The 9,421-nt window shown below is 46.5% G+C and overlaps 1 pseudogene; it reads left to right on the top strand.

Moving 5' to 3' along the window:
• The window catches only part of LOC124002477, a 189,790-nt pseudogene that overhangs the window by 160,580 nt on the left and 19,789 nt on the right, over positions 1-9,421 (top strand).

The following is a 9,421-nucleotide window of genomic DNA, read 5'->3' as shown; positions in this document are numbered from 1 at the left end:
TGTATTTCTCTAATGACAGGTTATAATCGCGTCATGAGGTGTTATAACCATTATAATGACAGGTCATAATCGCGTCATGAGGTGTTATAACCATATAATGACAGGTTATAATCGTGTCATGAGGTGTTATAACCATTATAATGACAGGTCATAATCGCGTCATGAGCTGTTATAACCATATAATGACAGGTTATAATCGTGTCATGACCATATAATGCCATGACCATCCTTACTTCCGGGTACATAAAACCACTTCCTCCTATTAGCGTGAACAGCAGACCGCTGCATCAACTCTACGTTCCTGCATTGGGTGTAATCTCGACGGTCAGACCTGCATTGGGTTTCTGCCGCAAAAGTGGTTCAAATCCTGATATAAGTCTTTAGGGGGCTGGTGAGAACAACGAACACGGACACGCGGACACACACACACACACACACACACACACACACACACACACACACACACACACACACACACACACACACACACTCACACTCACACTCACACTCACACACACCCACACACACACACACACACACACACACACACACACACACACACACACACACACACACACACACCCCGTTCTCTCTCCCTCAGCAGCATGTCATTGAACCGTTCGTTGTCTTTGATGCTGATAGTTGGATTATAATAATTATATATATATTATTATAAGTGTTATTTCTAAACCTCTCTGAGAGGCTACCAACGTCTCCCCTCTTGAAAAAATAGATTCTATTTTTTTTTTTTACTCAATGGGACTACATCTGGCGAAGAAAACCATAATGGCGACAGTGGAGGTTGATTTTATTTTTACTGAAATATTTTTTGTTCTTCCTCATTTCAGATGTACGCTGTACAGAACCAATATGGCATTCCACATTCAGAGGTATGTACTGTAATCACGCTGCGAAATATGCTGAAATTAGGAAATTAACTCAAAAGGTTTTCCTAGTCAAGATTCATTCTGAACTCTAAAAGGGTTTTCCTAGTCAAGATTCATTCTGTATCGTATTCATGACTGCTGTGTGTTATTTCTTCCATTTTTACCCAAACCATCTGTCTCTGTGCCCGTCTGTCTGTCTGTCTGTCTGTCTCTGACTGTAAAACCTACCCCATCTGTCCTCTTGTCTCTCGCTCTGCCCCCCCCCCCCGCCCATCTGTCTGTCTGTTTGTCTGACTGTTTGTCTGACTGTAAAACCTACCCCATCTGTCCTCTTGTCTCGCTCTCCACCCGCCCGCCTGTCTCCCTCCCTCCTGTCTGTGATTCAGTTGGCCAAGCTTCACCAGTTGTCGATGCAACAGCAAGGCCTGGCCGCCCAGATGAGCCAGCAGCAAGGCCTGGCCGCCCAGATGAGCCAGCAGCAAGGCCTGGCCGCCCAGATGAGCCAGCATCAAGCCAACTCTGTCATGCCTGGTACGTAGGGGGAGGGGGGGGGGGGAGGGGGGAGCTATCCCTGCTCTTCGTCAGATCATCTCCATTCAGACATGCCTCATCATAATATACAAATGTACTGATGATTCATGAACGTGTGAATCAGTCAGTCAGCACTGTGGAGGCACAACAAAGATCTATTGAAAAGAATAGTTGTGTAGTCTGCTGGCTCAACAGAAGGCTACAGTAGCTTGTTGTGTAGTCTGCTGGCTCAACAGAAGGCTACAGTAGCTTGTTGTGTAGTCTGCTGGCTCAACAGAAGGCTAAACCAGTAGCTTGTTGTGTAGTCTGCTGGCTCAACAGAAGGCTACAGTAGCTTGTTGTGTAGTCTGCTGGCTCAACAGAAGGATAAACCAGTAGCTTGTTGTGTAGTCTGCTGGCTCAACAGAAGGCTACAGTAGCTTGTTGTGTAGTCTGCTGGCTCAACAGAAGGCTACAGTAGCTTGTTGTGTAGTCTGCTGGCTCAACAGAAGGCTACAGTAGCTTGTTGTGTAGTCTGCTGGCTCAACAGGAGGCTACAGTAGCTTGTTGTGTAGTCTGCTGGCTCAACAGAAGGATAAACCAGTAGCTTGTTGTGTAGTCTGCTGGCTCAACAGAAGGATAAACCAGTAGCTTGTTGTGTAGTCTGCTGGCTCAACAGAAGGATAAACCAGTAGCTTGTTGTGTAGTCTGCTGGCTCAACAGAAGGCTAAACCAGTAGCTTGTTGTGTAGTCTGCTGGCTCAACAGAAGGATAAACCAGTAGCTTGTTATGTAGTCTGCTGGCTCAACAGAAGGCTACAGTAGCTTGTTGTGTAGTCTGCTTGCTCAACAGAAGGATAAACCAGTAGCTTGTTGTGTAGTCTGCTGGCTCAACAGAAGGATAAACCAGTAGCTTGTTGTGTAGTCTGCTGACTCAACAGAAGGATAAACCAGTAGCTTGTTATGTAGTCTGCTGGCTCAACAGAAGGCTACGGTAGCTTGTTGTGTAGTCTGCTGGCTCAACAGAAGGATAAACCAGTAGCTTGTTGTGTAGTCTGCTGGCTCAACAGAAGGCTACAGTAGCTTGTTGTGTAGTCTGCTGGCTCAACAGAAGGCTAAACCAGTAGCTTGTTGTGTAGTCTGCTGGCTCAACAGAAGGCTACAGTAGCTTGTTGTGTAGTCTGCTGGCTCAACAGAAGGCTACAGTAGCTTGTTGTGTAGTCTGCTAGCTCAACAGAAGGCTACACCAGTAGCTTGTTGTGTTGTCTGCTGGCTCAACAGAAGGCTACAGTAGTTTGTTGTGTAGTCTGCTGGCTCAACAGAAGGATAAACCAGTAGCTTGTTGTGTAGTCTGCTGGCTCAACAGAAGGATAAACCAGTAGCTTGTTGTGTAGTCTGCTGGCTCAACAGAAGGCTACAGTAGCTTGTTGTGTAGTCTGCAGGCTCAACAGAAGAATAAACCAGTAGCTTGTTGTGTAGTCTGCTGACTCAACAGAAGGATAAACCAGTAGCTTGTTGTGTAGTCTGCTGACTCAACAGAAGGCTACAGTAGCTTGTTGTGTAGTCTGCTGGCTCAACAGAAGGATATTACCCCGTAGCTTGTTGTGTAGTCTGCTGGCTCAACAGAAGGCTAAACCAGTAGCTTGTTGTGTAGTCTGCTGGCCCAACAGAAGGCTAAACCAGTAGCTTGTTGTGTAGTCTGCTGGCTCAACAGAAGGATAAACCAGTAGCTTGTTATGTAGTCTGCTGGCTCAACAGAAGGCTACAGTAGCTTGTTGTGTAGTCTGCTGACTCAACAGAAGGCTAAACCAGTAGCTTGTTGTGTAGTCTGCTGGCTCAACAGAATGCTAAACCAGTAGCTTGTTGTGTAGTCTGCTGGCTCAACAGAAGGATAAACCAGTAGCTTGTTGTGTAGTCTGCTGGCTCAACAGAAGGATACACCAGTAGCTTGTTGTGTAGTCTGCTTGCTCAACAGAAGGATAAACCAGTAGCTTGTTGTGTAGTCTGCTGGCTCAACAGAAGGCTACAGTAGCTTGTTGTGTAGTCTGCTGGCTCAACAGAAGGCTAAACCAGTAGCTTGTTGTGTAGTCTGCTGGCTCAACAGAAGGCTACAGTAGTTTGTTGTGTAGTCTGCTGGCTCAACAGAAGGATAAACCAGTAGCTTGTTGTGTAGTCTGCTGGCTCAACAGAAGGCTACAGTAGCTTGTTGTGTAGTCTGCTGGCTCAACAGAAGGCTAAACCAGTAGCTTGTTGTGTAGTCTGCTGTCTCAACAGAAGGATAAACCAGTAGCTTGTTGTGTAGTCTGCTGGCTCAACAGAAGGCTAAACCAGTAGCTTGTTGTGTAGTCTGCTGGCTCAACAGAAGGCTACACCAGTAGCTTGTTGTGTAGTCTGCTGACTGAACAGAAGGATAAACCAGTAGCTTGTTGTGTAGTCTGCAGGCTCAACAGAAGGCTAAACCAGTAGCTTGTTGTGTAGTCTGCTGACTCAACAGGAGGCTAAACCAGTAGCTTGTTGTGTAGTCTTCTGACTCAACAGAAGGCTACAGTAGTTTGTTGTGTAGTCTGCTGGCTCAACAGAAGGCTACAGTACCTTGTTCTGTAGTCTGCTGGCTCAACAGAAGGATAAACCAGTAGCTTGTTGTGTAGTCTGCTGGCTCAACAGAAGGATAAACCAGTAGCTTGTTATGTAGTCTGCTGGCTCAACAGAAGGCTACAGTAGCTTGTTGTGTAGTCTGCTGACTCAACAGAAGGCTAAACCAGTAGCTTGTTGTGTAGTCTGCTGGCTCAACAGAATGCTAAACCAGTAGCTTGTTGTGTAGTCTGCTGGCTCAACAGAAGGATAAACCAGTAGCTTGTTGTGTAGTCTGCTGGCTCAACAGAAGGATACACCAGTAGCTTGTTGTGTAGTCTGCTGGCTCAACAGAAGGATAAACCAGTAGCTTGTTGTGTAGTCTGCTGGCTCAACAGAAGGCTAAACCAGTAGCTTGTTGTGTAGTCTGCTGGCTCAACAGAAGGCTACAGTAGCTTGTTGTGTAGTCTGCTGGCTCAACAGAAGGCTACAGTAGCTTGTTGTGTAGTCTGCTGGCTCAACAGAAGGCTAAACCAGTAGCTTGTTGTGTAGTCTGCTGGCTCAACAGAAGGCTACAGTAGTTTGTTGTGTAGTCTGCTGGCTCAACAGAAGGATAAACCAGTAGCTTGTTGTGTAGTCTGCTGGCTCAACAGAAGGCTACAGTAGCTTGTTGTGTAGTCTGCTGGCTCAACAGAAGGCTAAACCAGTAGCTTGTTGTGTAGTCTGCTGTCTCAACAGAAGGATAAACCAGTAGCTTGTTGTGTAGTCTGCTGGCTCAACAGAAGGCTAAACCAGTAGCTTGTTGTGTAGTCTGCTGGCTCAACAGAAGGCTAAACCAGTAGCTTGTTGTGTAGTCTGCTGACTGAACAGAAGGATAAACCAGTAGCTTGTTGTGTAGTCTGCAGGCTCAACAGAAGGCTAAACCAGTAGCTTGTTGTGTAGTCTGCTGACTCAACAGAAGGCTAAACCAGTAACTTGTTGTGTAGTCTGCTGGCTCAACAGAAGGCTAAACCAGTAGCTTGTTGTGTAGTCTGCTGGCTCAACAGAAGGCTACAGTAGCTTGTTGTGTAGTCTGCTGGCTCAACAGAAGGCTACAGTAGCTTGTTGTGTAGTCTGCTGGCTCAACAGAAGGCTAAACCAGTAGCTTGTTGTGTAGTCTGCTGGCTCAACAGAAGGCTACAGTAGTTTGTTGTGTAGTCTGCTGGCTCAACAGAAGGCTACAGTAGCTTGTTGTGTAGTCTGCTGGCTCAACAGAAGGATAAACCAGTAGCTTGTTGTGTAGTCTGCTGGCTCAACAGAAGGATAAACCAGTAGCTTGTTGTGTAGTCTGCTGACTCAACAGAAGGCTACAGTAGCTTGTTGTGTAGTCTGCTGGCTCAACAGAAGGCTAAACCAGTAGCTTGTTGTGTAGTCTGCTGTCTCAACAGAAGGATAAACCAGTAGCTTGTTGTGTAGTCTGCTGGCTCAACAGAAGGCTAAACCAGTAGCTTGTTGTGTAGTCTGCTGACTGAACAGAAGGATAAACCAGTAGCTTGTTGTGTAGTCTGCAGGCTCAACAGAAGGCTAAACCAGTAGCTTGTTGTGTAGTCTGCTGACTCAACAGAAGGCTAAACCAGTAACTTGTTGTGTAGTCTGCTGGCTCAACAGAAGGCTAAACCAGTAGCTTGTTGTGTAGTCTGCTGGCTCAACAGAAGGCTAAACCAGTAGCTTGTTGTGTAGTCTGCTGGCTCAACAGAAGGCTAAACCAGTAGCTTGTTGTGTAGTCTGCTGACTCAACAGAAGGCTACAGTAGTTTGTTGTGTAGTCTGCTGGCTCAACAGAAGGCTACAGTACCTTGTTCTGTAGTCTGCTGGCTCAACAGAAGGATAAACCAGTAGCTTGTTGTGTAGTCTGCTGGCTCAACAGGCGGCTACAGTAGCTTGTTGTGTAGTCTGCTGACTCAACAGAAGGCTAAACCAGTAGTTTGTTGTGTAGTCTGCTGGCTCAACAGAATGCTAAACCAGTAGCTTGTTGTGTAGTCTGCTGGCTCAACAGAAGGATAAACCAGTAGCTTGTTGTGTAGTCTGCTGGCTCAACAGAAGGATACACCAGTAGCTTGTTGTGTAGTCTGCTGGCTCAACAGAAGGATAAACCAGTAGCTTGTTGTGTAGTCTGCTGGCTCAACAGAAGGCTAAACCAGTAGCTTGTTGTGTAGTCTGCTGGCTCAACAGAAGGCTACAGTAGCTTGTTGTGTAGTCTGCTGGCTCAACAGAAGGCTAAACCAGTAGCTTGTTGTGTAGTCTGCTGGCTCAACAGAAGGCTACAGTAGCTTGTTGTGTAGTCTGCTGGCTCAACAGAAGGATAAACCAGTAGCTTGTTGTGTAGTCTGCTGGCTCAACAGAAGGATAAACCAGTAGCTTGTTGTGTAGTCTGCTGACTCAACAGAAGGCTACAGTAGCTTGTTGTGTAGTCTGCTGGCTCAACAGAAGGCTAAACCAGTAGCTTGTTGTGTAGTCTGCTGTCTCAACAGAAGGATAAACCAGTAGCTTGTTGTGTAGTCTGCTGGCTCAACAGAAGGCTAAACCAGTAGCTTGTTGTGTAGTCTGCTGACTGAACAGAAGGATAAACCAGTAACTTCTTGTGTAGTCTGCAGGCTCAACAGAAGGCTAAACCAGTAGCTTGTTATGTAGTCTGCTGTCTCAACAGAAGGCTAAACCAGTAGCTTGTTGTGTAGTCTGCTGGCTCAACAGAAGGCTACAGTAGCTTGTTGTGTAGTCTGCTGACTGAACAGAAGGATAAACCAGTAACTTCTTGTGTAGTCTGCAGGCTCAACAGAAGGCTAAACCAGTAGCTTGTTATGTAGTCTGCTGTCTCAACAGAAGGCTACAGTAGTTTGTTGTGTAGTCTGCTGGCTCAACAGAAGGCTACAGTAGCTTGTTGTGTAGTCTGCTGGCTCAACAGAAGGATAAACCAGTAGCTTGTTGTGTAGTCTGCTGGCTCAACAGAAGGATAAACCAGTAGCTTGTTGTGTAGTCTGCTGACTCAACAGAAGGCTACAGTAGCTTGTTGTGTAGTCTGCTGGCTCAACAGAAGGCTAAACCAGTAGCTTGTTGTGTAGTCTGCTGTCTCAACAGAAGGATAAACCAGTAGCTTGTTGTGTAGTCTGCTGGCTCAACAGAAGGCTAAACCAGTAGCTTGTTGTGTAGTCTGCTGACTGAACAGAAGGATAAACCAGTAGCTTGTTGTGTAGTCTGCAGGCTCAACAGAAGGCTAAACCAGTAGCTTGTTGTGTAGTCTGCTGACTCAACAGAAGGCTAAACCAGTAACTTGTTGTGTAGTCTGCTGGCTCAACAGAAGGCTAAACCAGTAGCTTGTTGTGTAGTCTGCTGGCTCAACAGAAGGCTAAACCAGTAGCTTGTTGTGTAGTCTGCTGGCTCAACAGAAGGCTAAACCAGTAGCTTGTTGTGTAGTCTGCTGACTCAACAGAAGGCTACAGTAGTTTGTGGAGTCTGCTGGCTCAACAGAAGGCTACAGTACCTTGTTCTGTAGTCTGCTGGCTCAACAGAAGGATAAACCAGTAGCTTGTTGTGTAGTCTGCTGGCTCAACAGGGGCTACAGTAGCTTGTTGTGTAGTCTGCTGACTCAACAGAAGGCTAAACCAGTAGTTTGTTGTGTAGTCTGCTGGCTCAACAGAATGCTAAACCAGTAGCTTGTTGTGTAGTCTGCTGGCTCAACAGAAGGATAAACCAGTAGCTTGTTGTATAGTCTGCTGGCTCAACAGAAGGATACACCAGTAGCTTGTTGTGTAGTCTGCTGGCTCAACAGAAGGATAAACCAGTAGCTTGTTGTGTAGTCTGCTGGCTCAACAGAAGGCTAAACCAGTAGCTTGTTGTGTAGTCTGCTGGCTCAACAGAAGGCTACAGTAGCTTGTTGTGTAGTCTGCTGGCTCAACAGAAGGCTAAACCAGTAGCTTGTTGTGTAGTCTGCTGGCTCAACAGAAGGCTACAGTAGCTTGTTGTGTAGTCTGCTGGCTCAACAGAAGGATAAACCAGTAGCTTGTTGTGTAGTCTGCTGGCTCAACAGAAGGATAAACCAGTAGCTTGTTGTGTAGTCTGCTGACTCAACAGAAGGCTACAGTAGCTTGTTGTGTAGTCTGCTGGCTCAACAGAAGGCTAAACCAGTAGCTTGTTGTGTAGTCTGCTGTCTCAACAGAAGGATAAACCAGTAGCTTGTTGTGTAGTCTGCTGGCTCAACAGAAGGCTAAACCAGTAGCTTGTTGTGTAGTCTGCTGACTGAACAGAAGGATAAACCAGTAACTTCTTGTGTAGTCTGCAGGCTCAACAGAAGGCTAAACCAGTAGCTTGTTATGTAGTCTGCTGTCTCAACAGAAGGCTAAACCAGTAGCTTGTTGTGTAGTCTGCTGGCTCAACAGAAGGCTAAACCAGTAGCTTGTTGTGTAGTCTGCTGGCTCAACAGAAGGCTAAACCAGTAGCTTGTTGTGTAGTCTGCTGGCTCAACAGAAGGCTAAACCAGTAGCTTGTTGTGTAGTCTGCTGGCTCAACAGAAGGCTAAACCAGTAGCTTGTTGTGTAGTCTGCTGGCTCAACAGAAGGCTAAACCAGTAGCTTGTTGTGTAGTCTGCTGGCTCAACAGAAGGCTACAGTAGCTTGTTGTGTAGTCTGCTGGCTCAACAGAAGGCTAAACCAGTAGCTTGTTGTGTAGTCTGCTGGCTCAACAGAAGGCTAAACCAGTAGCTTGTTGTGTAGTCTGCTGGCTCAACAGAAGGCTACAGTAGCTTGTTGTGTAGTCTGCTGGCTCAACAGAAGGCTACATTAGCTTGTTGTGTAGTCTGCTGGCTCAACAGAAGGCTACGGTAGCTTGTTGTGTAGTCTGCTGGCTCAACAGAAGGCTACAGTAGCTTGTTGTGTAGTCTGCTGGCTCAACAGAAGGCTACAGTAGCTTGTTGTGTAGTCTGCTGGAACAGAGGCTACAGTAGAAGTGTAGTCTGCTGGCTCAACAGAAGGCAGTAGCTTGTTGTGTAGTCTGCTGGCTCAACAGAAGGCTACGGTAGCTTGTTGTGTAGTCTGCTGGCTCAACAGAAGGCTACGGTAGCTTGTTGTGTAGTCTGCTGGCTCAACAGAAGGCTAAACCAGTAGCTTGTTGTGTAGTCTGCTGGCTCAACAGAAGGCTAAACCAGTAGCTTGTTGTGTAGTCTGCTGGCTCAACAGAAGGCTAAACCAGTAGCTTGTTGTGTAGTCTGCTGGCTCAACAGAAGGCTAAAACCAGTAGCTTGTTGTGTAGTCTGCTGGCTCAACAGAAGGCTAAACCAGTAGCTTGTTGTGTAGTCTGCTGGCTCAACAGAAGGCTAAACCAGTAGCTTGTTGTGTAGTCTGCTGGCTCAACAGAAGGCTAAACCAGTAGCTTGTTGTGTAGTCTGCTGTCTCAACAGAAGGCTAAACCAGTAGCTTGTTGTGTA

This window comes from Oncorhynchus gorbuscha, linkage group LG18 (assembly GCF_021184085.1).
Source record: "Oncorhynchus gorbuscha isolate QuinsamMale2020 ecotype Even-year linkage group LG18, OgorEven_v1.0, whole genome shotgun sequence".
Taxonomy (NCBI): Eukaryota; Metazoa; Chordata; class Actinopteri; order Salmoniformes; family Salmonidae; genus Oncorhynchus; species Oncorhynchus gorbuscha.
The sequence above is the reverse complement of the archived record's forward strand: the minus strand, read 5'-3'. Positions and strand labels throughout refer to the sequence as shown.